At 45.5% G+C, this 20815-nt stretch overlaps 1 protein-coding gene and 1 non-coding gene across 5 annotated transcripts in view; one reads left to right on the top strand and one right to left on the bottom strand.

The window, feature by feature from the left end:
* IGSF3 (immunoglobulin superfamily member 3) overlaps positions 1–20815 on the bottom strand; it is a 111528-nt gene that overhangs the window by 54006 nt on the left and 36707 nt on the right. The window lies entirely within an intron of this gene.
* Positions 7381–7453, top strand: TRNAL-CAA. The gene has a single exon. It is a non-coding gene; the product is annotated as a tRNA-Leu (tRNA).

The raw sequence follows: 20815 nt of genomic DNA, 5'->3' as shown, positions 1-20815 counted from the left end.
GCATGTTCCATGAAAGAAATAATTGATGAGTTGGCTTTCATTAACATTTAAAATTTCTCCTCTGTGAAGGCCAATATCAACAGAATTAAAAGACAAGTCACAGACTGGAAGAAAGTATTTGTAAAAGACATATTTGATAAAGAACTGCTATGCAAAATATAAAACCAACTCTTAAAACAATAAGGAAAAAAACCTGATTAAATAATGGGCCAAAGATCTTTAACAGACACCCCACCAAAATAGATATACAGATTGAAAGTGAGCATATGAAAGGATGCTCCACAACATACATCATCAAGGAAATGCAAATTAAAACAACAAACAAGATACTACTACACACCTATTAGAATGGCCAAAATTCGGAACATCAACAACACCAAATGCTGGCAACGATGTGTAGCAAGAGAAACACTCATTCATTGTTGGTAGAAATGCAAAATGGTACTGATGCTTTGGAAGACAGTTTCGTGGTATCCTCCATATTCTTACCATACAATTCAGCACTTGTGCCCCTTGGCATTTACACAATGAAACTGAAAGCTTCTATCTACACAAAAACCTACACATGGATATTTACAGCAGTTCTCTTCATATTTGCTGAAACTTGGAAGTAAATGAGATGTCCTTCAGTAGGTGAAAGGATAAACTGTGATACATCCAGACAACCAAGTATTGTTCAACAGTAAAAAGAAATGGGCAATCAACCCATGAAAAGATATGGAGGAACTTGAAAATACGTATTATTAAGTGAAAGAAGCCAATCATAAAATGCTACACACTGTATGATTCCAAGTAAATGACATTTTGCAAAAAGCAAAACCATGGAGACAGATCAGTCTCCATAAAGATCATTGACTATGGAGGGCAGGTGTATGAATAGGCAAAGCACAAACATTTTTAGGGCAGAGCACAAACATTTTTAGGGCAGTGAAAATACTCTGTATGATACTACAATGATGGACACATATCATTATGCATTTGTCCAAATCCACAGAGTGTATAACACCAGTAGTGAACCCTGAGATAAACTATGGACTTTGGATGATTATGGTATGTTAACATATTCCTAGTTTAAAAATTTACCACTCTGATAAGTGATGGTGATAATGGGGCAAGTTATGCATGCATGGGGACTAAGGGTATATGGAAAATCTCTGCATCTGCCTCTTAATCTTACTGTAAACCCAAAATTGCTCTTAAAAAAACAAAGTCCTTATAAAGAACTCATACAACTCAACAGCAAAGAAACACTCTGATGAGAAAATGGGCAGAGGATCTGAATAGATTATTTTTTTTCCAAAGAAGACACGCAAACGGCCAATAGACACCTGAAAAGATACTCAACATCACTGATCATCAGGGAAATGCAAATTAAAATCACAATGAGGAATCATCTCACACCTATTAGAACAGCTACTATCAAAAAGACAAGAAATAACAAGTGCTGACGAGGATGTGGAAAAAGGGAATCTTTGTGTCCTGCTGGTGGGAATTTAATTGGTGCAGACACTATGGAAAAAAAAAAAAAAAAAAAAAAAAAAAAAAAAAGGAGAGAAGATAAGGCAAAGGAGAAAAGGAAAGATATACCCATTTCAATTTGGAGCTTCAAAGAATAGCAAGAAGGGATAAGAATAGCAAGGAGGGATAAGTGATCAATGCAAAAAAAAAAAAAATAGAGGAAAACAATAGAATAGGATAGACTAGTTATCTCTTAAAGAAATTTAGAAATACCAAGGGAAGATTTCATGCAAAGACGGGCACAATAAAAGACATAAATGGTATGAACCTAACAGAAGCCGAATATATTAAGAAGAGGTGGCAAGAATACACAGAACTATACAAAAAAACATCCTCATAACCCAGATAACCACGATGGTGTGATCACTCACCTAGAGCCAGACATTCTGGAGTGCAAAGTTAAGCAGGCCTTAGGAAGCATCACTATGAACAAAGTTAGTGGAGATGATGGAATTCCAGTTGAGCTATTTGAAATCCTAAAAGATTATACTGTTAAAGTGCTGCACTCAATATGCCAGCAAATCTGGAAAACTCAGGAGTGGCCACAGGACTGGAAAAGGTCAGTTTTCATTCCAATCCCAAAGAAGAGCAATGCCAAACAATGTTCAAACTACCTCACAATTGCACTCATCTCACACACTAGCAAAGTAATGCTCAAAATTCTCCAAGTCAGGCTTCAACTGTACGTGAACCATGAACTTCCAGATGTTCAAGCTGGATTTAGAAAAGGCAGAGGAACCAGAGATTAAATTGCCAACATCTGTTGGATCATCGAAAAAGCAAGAGAGTTCCAGAAAAACATCTACTTCTGTTTTATTGATTATGCCAAAGCCTTTTGACTGTACAGATCACAACAAATTGTGGAAAATTCTTAAAGAGATGAGAAAACCAGACAACCTTACCTGCCTCCTGAGAAATGTGTATATAGGTCAAAGAAGCAACAGTTAGAACTGGACATGGAACAATAGCGTGGTTCCAAATCGGGAAAGGAGTACGTCAAGGTTATATATTGTCACCCTGCTTATTTAACTTATATGCAAAATGCTGGGCGGGATGAAGAACAAGCTGGAATCAAGATTGCTGGGAGAAATATCAATAACCTCAGATACACAGATAACACCACCTTATGGCAGAAAGCGAAGAAGAACTAAAGAGCTTCTTGATGAAAGTGAAAGAGGAGGGAGAGGAGAGTGAAAAAGTTGGCTTAAAACTCAATATTCAGAAAACTAAGATCATGGCATCTGGTCCCATCTCTTCATGGCAAACAGAGGGGGAAGCAATGGAAACAGTGACAGACTTTATTTTGGGGGGCTCCAAAATCACTGCACATGGTGACTGCAGCCATGAAATTAAAAGACGCTTGCTCCTTAGAAGAAAAGCTATGACCAACCTAGACAGCATATTAAAAAGCAGAGACATTACTTTGCCAACAAAGGTCTGTCTAGTCAAAGCCTTGGTTTTTCCAGTAGTCATGTATGGATGTGAGAGCTGGACTATAAAGAAAGCTGAGTTTCAAAGAATTGATGCTTTTGAACTGTGGTGTTGGAGAAGACTCTTGAGAGTCCCTTGGACTGCAAGGAGATCCAACCTGTCCATCCTAAAGGTAATCAGTCCTTAATATTCATTGGAAGGACTAATATTAAAGCTGAAACTCCAATACTTTGGCCACCTGATGCGAAGAACTGACTCATTGGAAAATACCCTGATGCTGGGAATGATTGAAGGTGGGAGGAGAAGGGGATGACAGAGGATGAGATGGTTGGATGGCATCACTGACTTGATGGACATGAGTTAGAGTAAATTCCGGGAGTTGGTGATGGACAGGGAAGCCTGGCGTGCTGCAGTCCATGGGGTCGCAAAGAGTCAAACACGACTGAGCGACTGAACTGAACTATCAAAAACAATGCAGAGGTTGTGCAAAAAAATTAAAAACAGTACTACCATATGACTCAGCAATTCTACTTCTGGGTATTTACCTGAAGGAAACAAAAATACTAACTCAAAAACATACATGAACATCTGTGTTCACTGCAGCCTTATTTATAACAGCCAAGACATGGAAGTAACTTAAGTGCCCATCAACTGATGAGCGAATAAACAGCATATGGTATATAAATACAACGGAACATTATTCAGTCATAAAAAGGGAGGGAATCCTACCATTTTCAACAACATGATAGACCTTGGGGGTGTTATGCTAAGGTGTGGAGAGGTGGGAAGTGGGTGATGGTGGTCAAAGGGTACAAACTTTCAGTTACAAAATGAACATGTCCTAGGGATATAATCTATAGCATGGTGACTACAGTTAACAATACTGTACTGTATATTTGATGTTGCTGGGAGAATAAATCTTAAAAGTTCTGTAACTACGTGTGGCAATGTAGTTAACTAGTTAACGTTAATTAACTAGATTTGTGGAGGTAATCACTCTGAAACCAAGCAGAATCCTGCTGGGCCTTCCTGGGTACAAAAGCCCCTCTCTGTCCCCCATTTCTTGACTATACAAAGAGGCATTATGTCTCCCTAGGACTTCCCCAAGTTCCAAAGAGCAGACTCAAGCAGTAACTAGTTAGAGAAGTGAGGAAATGTGGAAACAAAGGAAAAGCAGTCTAGCAAGAAAAGTAATGATAGCTTAAACAACGGTGCAGAGACAAAACAGAGACACTGGGCTCCTACTTTCTCCTCAAGAGATGCACAGAACAATCTGACGCATATCTTCGAGTTGTTCTGCAGGAACTAAGACCCTTCCCACCTAAGGTGGAGGATGGAGACTATATGCTGACCGCAAGCACTAGACCCCAAACTGGTTAGAACTGGAAGGTTGATGGTTAAGGTTTCCAAAACAATACCCTACCAACCATTGAGAAGAAAGGTCACGCCCGAGCTGATCACACATTCTGCAACCCGCACCTCTAATGTTGCCTTTGAAACCCTTTCTCTGAAAGCCAGTGGGGAGTTTGGATCTTTTGAGCATTAGTGGCCTTGCTTGGTGCCTGCAATAAACACTGTGCTTCCCTCACCACAACCAGTCAGTAGACTGGCTTTGTAGCATGCATCTGGCAGGAGACCAGAGTCTGGTTTGGTAACAATTTCACCACACATACAATATTGAAGCATTATGTTGTACACTTGAAACTAACATAATGTTATATGTTAATTATATCTGAAGAAACAAATTTTTATAGAGAAAAGAAACTCATAAACAAATAAAAGGACTAAAAAGAAAATACTGGGTGAAAAAAATGGCAACTGATTTTTATTTCCTTCTTTATTTTCACTTCTTCCCTCAGACCTCTGCAAACAGTATATTAGGAAAAAACATTTAACCAAAATAAAAACAATGCATGATTTGTATGAAATTTCTTCTGTTTTTACTAATGTGATGTATGAATAATAATGAAACAGAGCAGGACTCTATGGGGTCCTCCTGAACACAAATCCTTTTCAGGTCCCCTGTTTCTCATTCATAGGAAATAGGTTTCATCCAGCCTCCTTGACCTTCTCTGGATTCCCAAGGGCAGATTCAAAGAGTTGCTAATCAGAGAATTTAATGACCAATTTGAGCCTGGCGTGCTATATAGTCCATGGGGTTGCAAAGACTAAACAACAATCAGAGAAGCGAGAGAAATGTAGAAATTGAGAAAGAACAGTCAAGAAACAATAGTACCACCAAGGGACAGGGTCTGGATTCTTCCTCAAGGATTACTCAAAAACAATACCTTTGAGGGTCTTCCCTGGAGGTCCAGTGGTTAAGACTCTACACTCCCACTACAGGGGTCACGGGGCACAGGTTCGGTCCCTGGTCAGGGAACTGAGATTCCCCCATACTTTTGCTTTTGTTGTTTGTGCATTAGTCGCTCAGTTGGGTCTGACTCTTTGCGACCCCATGGACTATAGCCCACCAGGCTCCTCTGTCCAGAGAATTCTCCAGAATACTGGAGTGGGTAGCCAGTCTCTTCCTCCAGGGGATCTTCCCGACCCAGGGATCAAACCTGCATCTCCTCTGTCTTCTGCATTGCAGGCAGATTCTTTACCATCTGAGACACCAGGGAAGCCCATGCCATGTGGCAAAACCAAAAAAAAAAACAAACAAACAAACCAAAAAAAAAAATCAATACTTTTCAATTCTGCAGGTACTAAGCCCCCATCCTACTTCCCTGGTGGCTTAAACGGTAAAGAATCCACCTGCAATGTGGGAGAACTGGGTTCGATCCCTGGGTTGAGAAGATCCCCTGGAGGAGGGCATAGCAACCCACTCCAGTATTCTTGCCTAGAGAATCCCATGGGCAGAGGAGCCTGGAGGGCTGCAGTCCATGGGGTCCACAAAGAATCGGACACAACTAAATCGAGGAAGCACAGCACACAGCACAGGTACCAAGACCCCCGCCCAGGTAGAGGATGCTGGAGATTCCTGGAGCACCACCCTATGACCTCACCACCAACCAATCAGAGTCGGACACGACTGAGCAACTTCACTTTCTTTTTTCTTTCTAACCAATGAGAAGAAAGCCTGCACACAGCAGAAGATAAAGAAGACTCTGACCACCCCCCCCCCATGACTTTCCCTTTCATGGTCACTTTAGAGTTGGGCATGAATGTCATCTCCCCAGGTTATCAACCTCTTGAATAGAGCAACCTTTCCTTTCCAACCACACTCATCTCTTACGTGGCTTTCAAGCAGCAAGCAGCCAAACTCAAGTTCAGTAACAATAAAAACTCTGTATTTGGTTTTTGTCACTGGTTCCTGACCCAGAGCTCCTAAAACTCTTGGAATTTCCTGAGTTATAGTGTCTTTTGTCTTTCACAAGGAGCCTCTTAGAACAAACAGAAGTTTATGCTAATGAGGTAATTCAAGGTGAGTCCTTAGTTTCAGAGGGGCTGGTCAAGCTTAGAGGGGTGGACCTTTCAGCCCCACCCTCTGAAGTCAAAGGAGGAGAAAGGGGTTGGAAGTAGAGTTTAATCACCAGTGGCCAAAGATTTAATCAATCACGCCTATGTAGTAACACCACACAATGCCCCCACCGCTCTGCATAAAAGCCCCAAACGACAGGATTAGGAGAACTTCCAGGTCAAAGTGCTGGGAGGTGGCACACCTGGAGAGCTACTCCCTCAGACCTGCCGTTGGCACTTAATAGAGCTGACAGATGTGACCAACAGGAAATGCAGAAACAATGGAGTGTGGCTTCCAAAGCTAAGTCATAAAAAGACACAAAAACCCTCGCTGTATGGGCTCACAGATCCTGAGGAAAGCCAAATGCCATATCATGAAGACACCAAAGCAGGCCTATGACCAGGTCCACAGGACGCCTAGTGCCAACAACCAGCCATGTAACTAAGCCACCTGGGAACCGCCTCCTCCAGCCCCAGACAAGATTTCAGTGACTGCAGCTTCAGATGACATCTTGACTACACCCTCCCTGGGAGCCCCAGCACCAGAACTAAAGCTATCCTGATCCACAGAAACTGTATGAGAGAATAATGCTTACTATTATTTTATACTCTGGGTTTCTTGTTTGTTTTTGCTTTAAGAATTATATTCACAGTTGCAGTAACTACTGGTTCAGCAGAACAGTTTCTCCAATCAAGATTTTTATTTTAGAGCAGTTTTACATTTACAATAAAAGTGAGAAAAATTTACTGTTCCTTTTAGTTTTGAGGTAATTTTTTTTGTGTACCAACATATGAATGATAAAAACACCAATGGGTCTTAAAATGGAATGAAAAATTATATTACATGAACTTGTGTGTTTTCTTCTGGAAAAGAGTTCCATAAACTTCAAGAGATTCTCTAAAGGATTCAAGATCCAGAAGGAAAAAAAAAAGATTAAGAATCATTGCTTTAGACAATAAATAGTCAGTGCTTCCCTGGTGGCTCAGAGGTTAAAGCATCTGCCTCAAATGCGGGAGACCCAGGTTCGATCCCTGGGTCAGGAAGATACCCTGGAGAAGGAAATGGTAACCCACTCCAGTATTCTTGCCGGGAGAATCCCATGGACAGAGGAGCCTGGTGGGCTACAGTCCACGGGGTCACAAAGAGTCAGACACGACTAGGCGAATCCATTATTAGTCAGTGGGAAAGGGTATGTCCTTTCAGACTAGTTTGGACAGTTTCTGGTCACATAAACACATGATATAGCTTAACTAGTTTTTCAAGATACTGCTCATTCATGTTTGCTCCCACTTTTTCTTTTGTGCTGAGTCCTAGACAACCTGGCTAGGGGCGGTATGATTCAGGAGTTAGTGAGCAGGGAGGGGCGGCTACTGTGCCTGTGAAAGTCAGCTTCTCATGCATTTCTGGAACATGCCTGGGCTGAGAGACTCATGCCTCTAAGCACAGGATCTAATGTCTAAGTTCAAGACATGTAAGTGAGCGTGTCAAAGTGTCAGAAGGATCTAGCTCACCATCCCACATCTATTCCACTTGTGGGAATCCTCATATAATCCTCTGAGCTCGATCAGCACACAGCTTTTACAAATTCTACATGTGACTCAGCCACATATTTCTTTATCTGTAAAATGGGAATAATGTAATACAACATATATCCATCTCAGAGGTAATCCTAGAGATCAAATACTACTGTGAAAGTCACCAAATGAATATTTAAAAATTTCTTCTTGGTTCTATCAACATGAGATAGGTACCAATCCAAAAACAGGAAAAGTTTTTCTAAGTGCAAAACCATTAAAGAGAACATTAATGTTTGAATTTCAGTTAAAAATGTAAAACTGCACAGGCAGTAAATTTATGTTAAAAAGAAAAATACTGTACTTAGAAAAATGACCAAGCAAAACATTGATACTGGGCTGAATCTGAGTGGTGAATGATTTTTCCCCCTCTCTTTTCCTTTCCTCTATTTTACCATTTTTTAAAAATAAGCAAGTATTTGTTTTAAAATGAAGGTTAATGACAAAGATGATAAGCACTCTCGTGTGTCAGCCAGTATCCTAACTTCTTTGCATACATTATCTTATTTGATCCTCACAACTTTCATGATTTAACTTTGCTAATCTCAATATCTCTTGGCCTTATATATCTATTTTTCAACTTTTCAAATAGGCTTCTCTTACCGCAGAGTGGGGGCTTTATAACAGGCGGGCTCACTCACCTAGCAGCAATGTGGGATCTTAGTTCCCCGACCAGAGATCGAATCTGCATCCCCAGTATTGGAAGGCAGATTCTTAACCACTGGACCATCAGTGAAGTCCTCCAAGGTGGATTTCATTATAGCCCCATTTACCAGGTGAGGAAATGGTCTTCCAGGTGAAATCACTTTCTCCATGACAAAGAACATGATTAATGGTTTTCTGAATCTGTGGTTCGTACTGAACATGCCTAGTGAATATCAGTGATAAGTGATGACAAACCACCCACTGAGCTTCCTTGCCAACTCGGTCCTGAAGACTAGGTCTCAGGTTAAAAATGCCAAACAAACTGACCATGGAGTGGAGACCATGCCTCCCAAGGACCTCACAGAACAGAAAGGCTCCCAAAACAGCAGTGAGGAAGGCCACTCCAATGACAAGGCTAGGGATTCCCACTTTCTGGCTTCAGTCAAGGAAGGATAAGAAGCCGCACAAGCTAAAAAGAATATCTGATCCCTTTCTGGACAGGGGACAGATAGACACAGAGCCTGGCCCTTACCAACAAGAGCCAGCACTTGCTGGGCCCTGATTACACAGTGAGCTATATGTATTACTTTTAATGCTCACAGCAACCCTATAGGTACATCCTCTTAGGGACTCACCATATAGAATCAGAACCTGAGGCAGGAGTTGGGGTAGGGGAGGGGTTATTGAAGCCAGGCTGCAGACACCTACACTATGGAAAACACCTTCACAAGGATGGTCAATGTCACTGCCCTCCAAGGGCGGCCTGACCAAGGTCCAAACATAGCGGAGCCACAGAGCCAGGACGGCTCACAGTTCAGCTTCCCTAGACCACCAGCATAAAGACCTGCATCCAGGTCCTTACTTTCATCAAAACATGCCTTGAAGCAGCCATCGACACCCACGTGATATGTGCAGTGGCACAATCCCGCAGCAGACCTGAAGCATGGAGCTACTTCTGGAATCTTCTCTGTCCCTGATCTCTCCAGCACAGGTAGTAGCTGTGAGACTCTGGCTGGTTCCTTAACCTCTCTGAGCCTCAGCACCCTCACCTCTAAAGTAATATATTCTTCATAATGTTGCTGAAGGCATAAATGATTTAGTCCATTTAAGACCCTTAGTGCCTGGCCCATCGTAAGTGCTCAATATGCATTCAACCTGCATTTGTAGTAGTAACAGTAGTGTGTGCTAAGTCGCTTCAGTCGTGTCAGACTCTATGCGATGCTATGGACTATGGCCCTCCAGGCTCCTCTGTCCGTGGGGATTCTCCAGGCAAGAATACTGGAATGGGTTGCTGTGCCCTCTTCCAGGGGAGCATCCCAACCCGGCGATCAAAACAGTGCCTCTTACATCTCCTGCATTGGCAGGCCGGTTCTTTACCACTAGCGCCACCTGGGAAGCCCCAGTAGCAATAGCAGTCTGTGATATTAGCTCTTGCTGTGAACTAACCTCTCCCACATCATCACCACAGGTTCTGTTATCCAAACACACACACGTGGGCAAAGTCGATTCAGTGGTCTCCGACTCTGCAACCCCATGGACCATAGCCTGCCAGGCTCCTCTGTCCATGGGATTCTCCAGGCAAGAATACTAGAGTGGGTTGCCGTGCCCTCTTCCAGGGCATCTTCCCAACCCAGGGATGGAATTCACTTCTCTTATTTCTCCTGCATTGGCAGGCAGGTTCTTTACCACTAGCACCGCCTGGGAAGCCCTATCCAAACACAGCAGTCACAATATCTCCTGTCCCACATGCTCTTCTGCAACAAGACCGACAGATGAAATTTATCCCTTTCCCTTTGAATCTGGGCAGGTTTGTGACATGGTGTGACTTTCAAGGCTAGGTCATAAAAAGCGATGTGGCTTCCACTCTGCAACCTGAGGCCATCAAGGAAGAAGTCCTGAGGCTGCCATGCTGTGAGGGAGTCCAAGGTCCATGAAGAGGCCATGGGGAGGGTGCTCCAGTCCAGAGTCCCAGCAGGGTTCACGATCAACAGCCAGCACCACCAGCCAGGCAAGTGCAGGAACAATACTTCAAGGTGCCAGGGCTGAGCCTGGAGCCGCTGTGATCCCATCCTCAGGATCCTCTCAGCCCAGGCCCTAGACACTGTGGAGCAGAGAGAAGTCACTCCTGCTATGTCTGCCCAAATTTTCAACCCACAGACTCTGTGAGCATAATAAAGTGATTATTTTAAGTCACTGAGTTTTGGAACAACGTGTTACATGGCAAAGAAAACTAGAACTCTGCTACACTTTCAGCCGACACTTTCTGAATACCTATTACGAGAAGGGGACTAGCATGGAGATTGTGAAGGAGAGATGAAGAAGGCATAGTTTTATCCTAAGCTGACAGTCCCAAAAGAAAATAAATAAATAAACACTTTAAAAACAAACAAAAAACATAACTCCCCAAAGAAATACACATAACTAATTAATACTATACAACAGGCTGTGATGACAGTGAGGTGCCAAGTACAAGGTGAAGACCTCTCCAAAGGAGAGAAAGGAAGGCCAAAAAGGTTTTACAGAAGTAGTAACATAGGTCTTAAAGGAAGCAAGGAGGGGTACACGTCATGTGAAAACATCGCAATATGTCCCAGAATTAGCAAGAGGTGTGCCAAGGTCTCTTGGGTCACGCGACTGTGGGGCACATCAGAGCCAGGAGGGAAAAGGCCCTGAAAGGCACACGCATAGTCAAAGCCCTCCTCTGGGACAGTGGAAGCCGAGAAGAGGGAAGGAGGAGACAGATCAGATTTATGTTTCCGAATCATCAGCCAAGTGGCAGGTGGAGGACGGGGCAGAGGTCAAGGCTGGAAGCAGGGAGACCAAATTAAGAATCAGGTGAGACCAGACAAGGGCCTGACCTGGTGGTAAGTTCAAGGACAAAAATATCACTCATTTATTTCTTCGTTCTTTTTTTAATTGAAGTCCCCCAGTGGTACCTAAAAGAGATGTTCTAGAGACAATGATGAATAAATGTTAAATTATTGATGCCACTTCTTCTAAAGTGTGACTACCAGCTCCAGAACAAAGAGGGCTGCAAATGCAATGAATCACTTCATCCCAAACCAACTTTGATCTCTGTGACATCCGCACAGCTGAGCCTCTAGGCTGCCTCACATCCCAGGGCATTTAGCTAATAAGCCCCTGGTAGTCTGAGCTGTTGCCTAATTCACTCATTGCTAAATGTTGAAGCTGCCACCTTACAGGACTGCTAAACTATGACCTCAAAAGTTTTTTAAACATTCTAATACTTACTTGATTTAGACAAAACTTTAAAAAATTTTAGTTACAACATAACAAACCTTTAATCTCTTCTGATTACAAGATCTAACCCTGTTTTCCCCTCCTTTTCCCAGAGGTTGGTATTGCTAAGAATTAGAAATGGATCACTTCTGACTTTTTAAAAAATACTTAATAAAAATATATATAAAACCATTGAAAACGTACCCTATTGTTCAGCTTTTCACATAAGCATCATCATTCCATACAGAGACGTTCCTTAGTTTTCCTCAGCATTTTTGAGATTGAATGTAATTCTGGGTCTTCTTTTATATAGCTGTATATAGTATTCCATCACAAGCCTACACCACATTTTATTTATCCTCATATTGGTGGATATTTAGGGTGCTTTTTTTGGGGGGGAAGGGGGTTTCTTTTGTGTTTTTTTGCTTTGGCAATAACCAACAAACCCTTCTTTTTTTCACGTGCCTTCAACTCCTTGTCATTTCCTCACCGGAATTTATGACATCCTCCAGCTCCTCTATCCTTGACTGTTTAAACAACAGGGAAGACACGGGTACTTCCAGGATGGCTCTTTCATCCCACGATGTGGTTGGCATGAGGACCAGCCCAAAAGACCACACCTCCCTGCTCTTCCACCTGGGCCCCCCCTCTCCCGTCACTCACCTCTTGCCAATACCCTCCACTCTTCTCCCTAAAAGGCAGGGATAATGCTCCAGAGTCTTACCCACCCCATAATATTCTTCACCTGTATCACCCCTCACCCCAACCTAAGGATGGCATAGAAACAACATCTGGAAGGACAGGCAACCAACGGGTAGCCCAGTAACCCTGCCAACCATGCCCATGGCTATGAGACAGATCCTCTCCCAGTTCCATCAGGGTTCAAGGCAGCAAACCCAATGGAAAATGGTTATAATTGAATATAAGTACCAGCATTTGCCTTCTGCTTTCCGGAGGGGAAAAAAATTTAAAAGATGGAATCATATTACTTGCCTGTAAATGCTCTCCCTGTAATTACCCTAGATCTACTGACCACTGTTTCCCTCCATCCGGTCTCAAAGATAACAGAAGCGGGCTGAGTGTCAGGCGGATTCTTTTTAGTAATAAGGTGGCCTCACGGCACAACAGCCCCTGCCAAGTCCAGGGGCCTAGAAGCCATAAGCGTACCGTGACTGCTAGTAAAGGAGCATCACTCAGAACCAGTGGATGCCTTGGTCCTTCTCACAAGCCTACATCTCAGAACTGTGGCCACTGTTGCTATTTCAGGCTGCATTTTTGGACCAAAGGTGTTTCAGCTGCTCCAGATTCTGAGTCTGATTCAAGAGGTGTCTGCTGGGCTTCACAACAGTCTCTCTACTCTCCGCCACACCCTCCCCTCCCACAGAGCAGAATTATTTCTCCTCAGCCGCCCTCACACTCGGTCCTCCTGTCCTTCCTCCTGGAAGCCGGCAGGTCCCATCAGGAAGAGGACCACTAAGCCCAGGTCCTTCCTGAACCTCAATGGGCTTCTTTGGGAAGCATCAGGATGCAGCAGAGGGGAAGCAGAGGGCTCTCCCATAGGGCTTCCCTGGCGGCATCAGGAATAAGACATATTGTGAAGGGTTGGCCACAGCGTCAGGAAGCTCACAAGGGGGTCAGTCTGCCATGTCCCTTGACACCTGCCCTGCCTTCTGCCTCCCAGTGCCCCGGACTAGAAAGTGGGGGCTATCTTGCTGCCAAGGGGCACCCAGCTCTGAACCGGTGGTCTGCAGGGGACCTCCCACCAGTTTCCCACTCCGAGGCACAATCTGCCCCTGTAAGCCTCTTCATGCGCTATATGAATGCTCTTCTCAAGTCCACCCAAGGCCCCTGCCCCTAGCCTTCTCCTCCTCCAGGTCCCCTGGCCTCTCCAGGCCCCTAAACAGTGAGTGACTGTGTCACTATCGGTGCCGCCCTGCGCGGCGCTCAGCCATGAGAGATTTCTGTAAACATTACGGAGGTGTGAGTCGATGACTCCAGCAGGGCACTGGCTCCCAGTGTCCACTTCTCCAAGGTTAGGAGAAGCCCTGAACAGTTGGTTCCGGAGGTTCCCAAGCAGTGTCCCATGGAGAAGGGCAGGCATCTTTGGGAGCTGGGCTGTCTGCACAGGACATGAAGGGCAGCAGCGGAGACGACCGTCCTCCTGGACCACAACCACCTCCGACACACGTGGGCCGCCTGTTAGGGTAATCACAGGAAGCTGAGCCCATTCAACTACCTCGAGTGTGTCAGGGGAGTGTGTCAGGGGGGTACCACGCAGAGTGGAGGTTCAGAGCACCCCGAGAGTATGATCGCAGCACAGCTAAGCCTTGGAGGGCCCAGGACTGAAAAACTTGTGTGACTCAGGCCCTGTCCTCAGGACAGCTCCACTCCACGTTTCAAGGAGGTGCTTCCTATCCTTGGCCTCAGTTTCTGGGCTCCAAAAACACAGCCTACAGGTACCTACTGTTGCTGCTGCACTCACTGGCAGCTCCCCCCCATGCCTCTTGATGCAAATTCCCCAGCAGCAACCTCAATGGCTGATCAACTCTTAACCAGCCCTCCCAAACTGCAGGTTTGAACATCAATCATGACACACACGGCCTTCCCAGGTGGCACCAGTGGTAAAGAACCCGCCTGCCAATACAGGAGATGCAAAAGATGCGGGTTCAATCCCTGGGTCAGGAAGATCCCCTGGAGGAGGGCATGACAACCCATTCCAGTATTCTTGCCTGGAGAATCCCACGGACAGAAGAGCTTGGCAGGCTCTTCGTAAAGAGCCAGACACAACTGAAGCAACTTTGCACGCATGTACGTGCGCATGACACACATTTTCATCCCACCCAGGTCCACTAGGCTTGACCAGATACAATCTGCACTCCATAACCTGGCACATAACTACTCAGAGCAGCAAGGTCCACGCAGGGAAGGGAACACCCTCTGCTTTAAGTGTGAATTACTGCAACTAGCACACTAATAAAGCAGCGAAATCTACACTCAACTAAAAATTCAGAGTTAAGTGCATTGACATGGCTTCTGGGGATTCCCTCTCCACCCCCCCACCCTCCGCACCAGTTACACAGAATATCAATTTGTGGCCACGCCCCCTGTCTCAGCTTTAATTTTCCTTGGTGGTGGTTCAGTCACTAGCTCTTTGCCCTCCTCTGTGGGCAGCCCTGGGGTTGCATATTGTTCCCAATTCAATTAGAGGAACATGAGTGGAGCAGGACTGTGAACAGGTGGTGGGCAGTGAGCCCTACTTGTTCTTAATGGGGGCACAGATGCATAAGACAGAACCGTGACAGTGGAGATTAATTCTGTAACAGCCCTAAACAAAGAACTGAGGAGAAGGAACATAGACACGTTACTGGAATGTGGAGGGCTATGCAGGCAGAGTGCAAGTCCCTTCCAAGAGGTAGATAAACAGCACAACACACCCTGGGGCATTCCCAGAAGTTGGAACAGGCCTACCTAGAGACTGGGTTAATTACAGCACTTCCCCATGTGGTGAAATATTATGCAGTCATTAAAAATCACAGAGAAAAATAATGATGGATGTCAACACTGTTGAAGGCTCATTACCAAGTTACAGGAGGAAAAGGCTCTAAAAAGGTTTGAAAGTATTTTTGTAAAGAAAAACACCCCCACACTCCAACACACATGGGTGGGGAAAGTTCTGAGCTGACACACAGGAAAATGCTAGAAGGCAAGAGGGTAACAAATGACTGTTTTCTCTGCACTTAGTGGGGTTTCCTAACCATTCTGTGCTCTGCATGGATTATGCTTATAATGAGGACAAATGGTCCTAAGTCATTGCTCATATCACCTTCCTCCTCATTGTCCAAGAAAGCAGTCAAGAGGGGTGAACATTTTAATGTAGGCAGGCCAGAAACTGTGTAAGTTGTGGGGGTGGGGGGGTAGGGCTGGGGGTTGCTGTAAAATAAGGGAAAGGGCTGAGATAGAAACTACTGCCAAAATGCGCCGGGGCCAGACTGGCCAAGTGGCCTGGCAGGTGTGTGCTGCGTCACGTGGTTAATCGGTTGCCTTCTATGTGAGCTATGTTCTGCTCAAGGGCCTGGTTGAACAGGTTTGACCTCATCTCCTTTTTTTCGAAAGCTGTTTAGTCACTGCCCTAAAACTCCTTACTTTCCAAGTTATTAAACTTTCCATTTCAGGTTGATCTGTCGAACGTTATCTCTTCTGCTTCTTCCAACAAGACGCCTCTGTGCAGCATTAACAGATACCATGAGCCTTGATGACAAATTTATCCTTCCAGGGTACAGAGAAGGTACCTGAGTGACAGATAGTTGGAGAAATCCTGAGAAAGAAGTTCAGGCATTAACATGCAGGCAGCCACTGTGACACAGGGCTGTTTTTTAATCCCTACTGAACGCAGTAGGTGCACCCTCCAAGGCTCTGGAGAAACTTGGGAGGAACAAGATCTGGGTTCTGAAGATTTGCTGAAAGTGAAGTGAACGTGTTAGCCACTCAGTCGTTTCTGACTCTTTGCAACCCTGTGGACTGTACACCAGGCTCCTCTGTCCATGGAATTCTCCAGGCAAGAATACTGGAGTGGGTGCCATTCCCTCCTCCAGGGGATCTTTTCAACCTAGGGACTGAACCTGAGTCTCCTGCACTGCAGACAGATTTCTTTCCTGTCTGAGCCGCCAGGGAAGCCCAAACACTTGCTGAGGCTCCCACAAAGTGAGGAGGGCTCACACACCTTTGCCCTACGGTGGCAAACCCAGCCCTCCTTTGATAAGGAGCCCTGGGCACATTCTCCGAATAGGGACAAGATGAGAAGCCCACTCTGAGAGGAGACAGAAATACAAGGTAAGGATGAGACTCGTCCTGAAACTGAGGCTTCCTCCCCGCTGTCAACAGAAGTGGACAAGCAGGACTGAGTCCCTGCTCAGCTCCAGGCACTCACCAAATGTGCCCCATACCAACTTTTCTCCAGGTGTCAGCTCATTTCAACTTTACAGCCACCTCATGAGAGACGTGTACTGTCCCCATTTCACAGATGAGGTGACCAAACTGAGGCTCAGAGAAATTTGGCGTCAGTGGACGCAGAGCCAGCTTTCTTATTCATTCCACAAATGTGGATGGTGCTCTTCTTTGTCAGGCACTGTGCAGACCCTAACCCCCAGTCTAGGAGGGGGAGACAGATGCATACACGCAGGCTGCAATATGCTTGAGGGGCTGTCAAGGACGTTTGGAGGACATGGGGGAAGGGTCCCTTCTAACCAGGGGAAGTCAGGAAAGGCTTCAGAGAAGGAGTTCCCTTGAGCCAGGTTTTCATTAAGAGGAGTGGGCATCTCTGCTGGCTGAGGGCCGGAGGACCTATCGCAGGACCTCAGCACAGAGCAGCCCGTATTGTGCGCAGACCTCCAGGAGAGAGCCGGAGGGGCCAGAGTGATGCAGCAGTTGGTCGCTGACAGGTGAGGAGGAACCTGAGGGGCAAAGGAAGCCCAAGAGGAAGCAGCAGAAAGGCGGGGGTCAGGGTGTGGCTGGATGCCATGCTAAAGAGACGTTGGCCCATGGACCACAGGCAATGGGGAGGGGTGTAAGTAAGAGAAAACCAATCAATCTATCTTCTGAATCATATCTCAGGAAGATGGTCCTGGCGAAGATTCCAGCAGTGATCCAGATGACAGCAGCTGAGGTCCCAGCTAGAGCAGAGCACGGGGGGTGGAGGAGGGGTGGTCTGGCAGGAAAACTTCTAAGGAAATGACATCAGGAGTCAAGAGTGCACAAGGATGTCTAGGGAGCCGTCCAGAACAACCCCTGTAATCTTAGGCAACTGGGTGGGTATGCAGAATGGGGACAGAGGAGGGGTAGGCTTAGGGGGGACATGGATGATGTCATCGTTGGACAGAGAATTTATCCTTGGGCCCATCCAGCTCTCCAGACCACCCCATCATGTACAGCTAGAAATCATCTCCTCCAGCCAGCCCCTGGCAGGACAGAGGGAGCGAAGACCAGTCACATAGCTGATGGATGGCGAGCACTCAGACAGGAGGGGCCTATTAAGCCATAAGAAACCAGCGATCAATTGGAGAAAGCTGCCAGAAGACAGTGAATTCCGGGCTGCTCCCAAATACTTGGCATTCCATCCTCAACATCTCCAACAGCTGCAGACCCCACAGCTCCCAAAGGGGGCATCATCACCACAAAGGTCAAGATGTAGCAGAAGTCAACAAGGGTAGAGCCTGCTCCTGGAAAGCAGTCAAGGGCTCTAGACTCACACAACCTAATCAAGGAAGGAATGATTAATAGAGAGAGGAAAGACAACCAACATTCAAAATAGAAAGCGATCCCAGTAACATAGGCTCTGATGATATAGCTGTGAAGGTTACCACTTGGCTAGAACCGCACATGGAGAAAATCAGAAAACACTGGCCATCCCCAAAGGTCTCCAGCCCACCTGGTGCTGATAACTGGAGTAAGCAGCTGCCTTTTGCGGTGGCCGGATGAGCCAAGGATCTGGCGTGGCGGTGGGCAGGGGCTGTCAGCACCTCTTAGCACAGCGGACTGTCGTTGCACGGTGACATATCCCCCAGGACTGAAACAGCATCTCAGAAACCACTTTCAAGATCACTGTGGAATAACTTACCACACAATGTGACAAGTGAGGAGCCCTTGCAGGTGGAGAAGAGAACAAACCCAGAAGGCAACAAATGGGCATGTGGATGCTGAAGGATTAGTTTTTAATCCTGCCCAGCAATCCTTTTTCAGCCATATATTTCTGTTTTCCCAAAGTTAGGAAGGACTTTAAAGGAAATCCATCCTCCAGGGAGGGAAGAGAGATGGTACTCATTAATGCAGAGCCATCCTTGTCTGACACGATTAACTGACCACACCTGCAGAGCCCAGAGAACAGGCCCCAGTGCATGAGGGTGGGGGGGCAGGGGACATTTGGAGAGCAAGGACCTACATAAATCCTGTTTTCATAGAACCTCCAAGCAAATCCAGAAAAAACAAAGAGCTACAGTGAGTAACAGGTAAGGCAACGGATAGAAAGGGGCTTTGAGAAAGTTCTAACTCCTGGTGGGTAGGGACCGTGCCATTAGTGTGTTTACAGAATATTTGATTCGCTTGTTAAGGCAAAATTCCAGAAGTATGAGGCCCTGGGAGCAGAGAGGAGCGTTTCTTCACTGCAGCTCTCCTTGACAGGCTCATTGTAAAGTAATGAATTTTGTGGACACTCAGAGAGAAAAAATAGCCTCAAACGCTCCGGATCGATGCTGCGCACTGCAGAGACACAGCCTTGGGTTTCTATCAGCTGCGTCTCGGCCCTGTGCAGAGTTCAGTGGCAACCTGTCCCTTTGAAACTAGGCTAAGGAACAGTCAGCCCCAGGCCTGCACACAGCATCAAATGTCTCCATGCGCAAATCATCTGGAATACCCCAGGTTCAAGCATTTTTGTCCAGAGCTGGGCCAGGAACTCCCCACTGCCGGCTCCAGGGAACTGAGAGGTCTCAGCAAGTGACCATCCCCACCAGGAAGTAGAGCAGAGTTGGTCTGGGTTTTTTGGTTTGTTTTGTGGGGAAAGCAACTTTAGATAATATTTTAGCTTCCTCTCTAGTGCTAAATTCCCTATATGCAGAAAAAAAAATTTTTTTTTATTTTAAGCCCAAACAAACACAAAAGGGAAAACACCTAGACAATCCCAAAAGTCCCTTTGTGTGTGTGTGTGTGTGATATAGTTTTATTAAAGTACAAAAGAGATAGAGAAAGCTTCTGACACAGACATCAGAAAGGGGCAGGAAGAGTGCCCCTGCTAGTCTTTGGCCAGATGATACACAGCTACTAGCAGGCTGCTGATTAGAGGAAGGAAATGTCTCAAAACTCAGAGACTGGCACCAGGCCCCTCACCCACATCATGCACTGAGATAACATTGGCACAGGTGAGTTGTCCTGGCCATAAACCATAAACGATCAACATGAATCTTGAAGAAAGACAGGTTTCCAAGCAAAAACATAGTCTCATTAACATAGCTTAAGAGAACATTTGCATGTGTAAAACACCCTGGTTTGTCAAGTCAGTTCTGAGTCTTAGGCGGAACTGACTTGAAGAAAGACAGAGTCTAGGGTAAATACATAGTTCATTAACATAGCTTAAGCATTGGTTAGCTCAAGGTTTTTTTTTTTTTTTAGTTCTACCACTTTATTGCTACCAACCCATCTCCCTCCACCCTGGTGCACACATGCCCAGTCATGTAACCCCATGGACTGCAGCCCGCCAGGCTCCTCTGTCCATGGACTTTTCCAGGCAAGAATACTGGAGTGGGTTGCCATTTCCTTTGCCACCAAAAGTCCCTTTTCAGACTGTATAATCTTGTGATACAAAAATCCAAAGCCCCAGGACCCCCCCTAATTATATATTTTCCCCCTTTCAAGAAATTTTACATGTAAATGATAGAACTGAACAAAATATCTGAATCACTATCTTAGGAGTAAAAGAACACTTAGAAACCACACAAAGCAGAAATGAAGCCACCATGAAAGGAATCTGACTTAAATTAGAAGCAACATTTAAAATTATAGGTTCAGAAAAGCCTGAACAAAATTCAGGGCTGAGGTCAGCCCTGAATCTGCAGGCCCTGACTTCTTGTGAAGGTGGGGGGATTGGTCTGGAGAGGAGGTGCCGGCTCGTGAAGCGCCGCCCTCTCTACCCCATTCCTTGCTATGGAAGCTGAAATGGACGCCAGGGAGCAGAAGTCTGCAGTCAGCATCACGGCAGCAACTCAGAGACAATAGTTTCTGAAGAATACCTATGAAACCAGTCACAGCTATAGTTTTTCCACTAGTCATGTACAGATGTGAGAGCTGGACCACAAAGAAGGCTGAGTGCCGAAGAATTGATGTTTTTGAACTGTGGTGCTGTAGAAGACTCTTGAGAGTCCCTTGGACTGCAAGGAGATCCAACCAGTCCATCCTAAAGGAA

The sequence above is a fragment of the Cervus canadensis genome, chromosome 2, assembly GCF_019320065.1.
Source record: "Cervus canadensis isolate Bull #8, Minnesota chromosome 2, ASM1932006v1, whole genome shotgun sequence".
In the NCBI taxonomy this organism is placed as follows: domain Eukaryota; kingdom Metazoa; phylum Chordata; class Mammalia; order Artiodactyla; family Cervidae; genus Cervus; species Cervus canadensis.
This window is presented reverse-complemented; position numbering and strand designations above follow the sequence as displayed.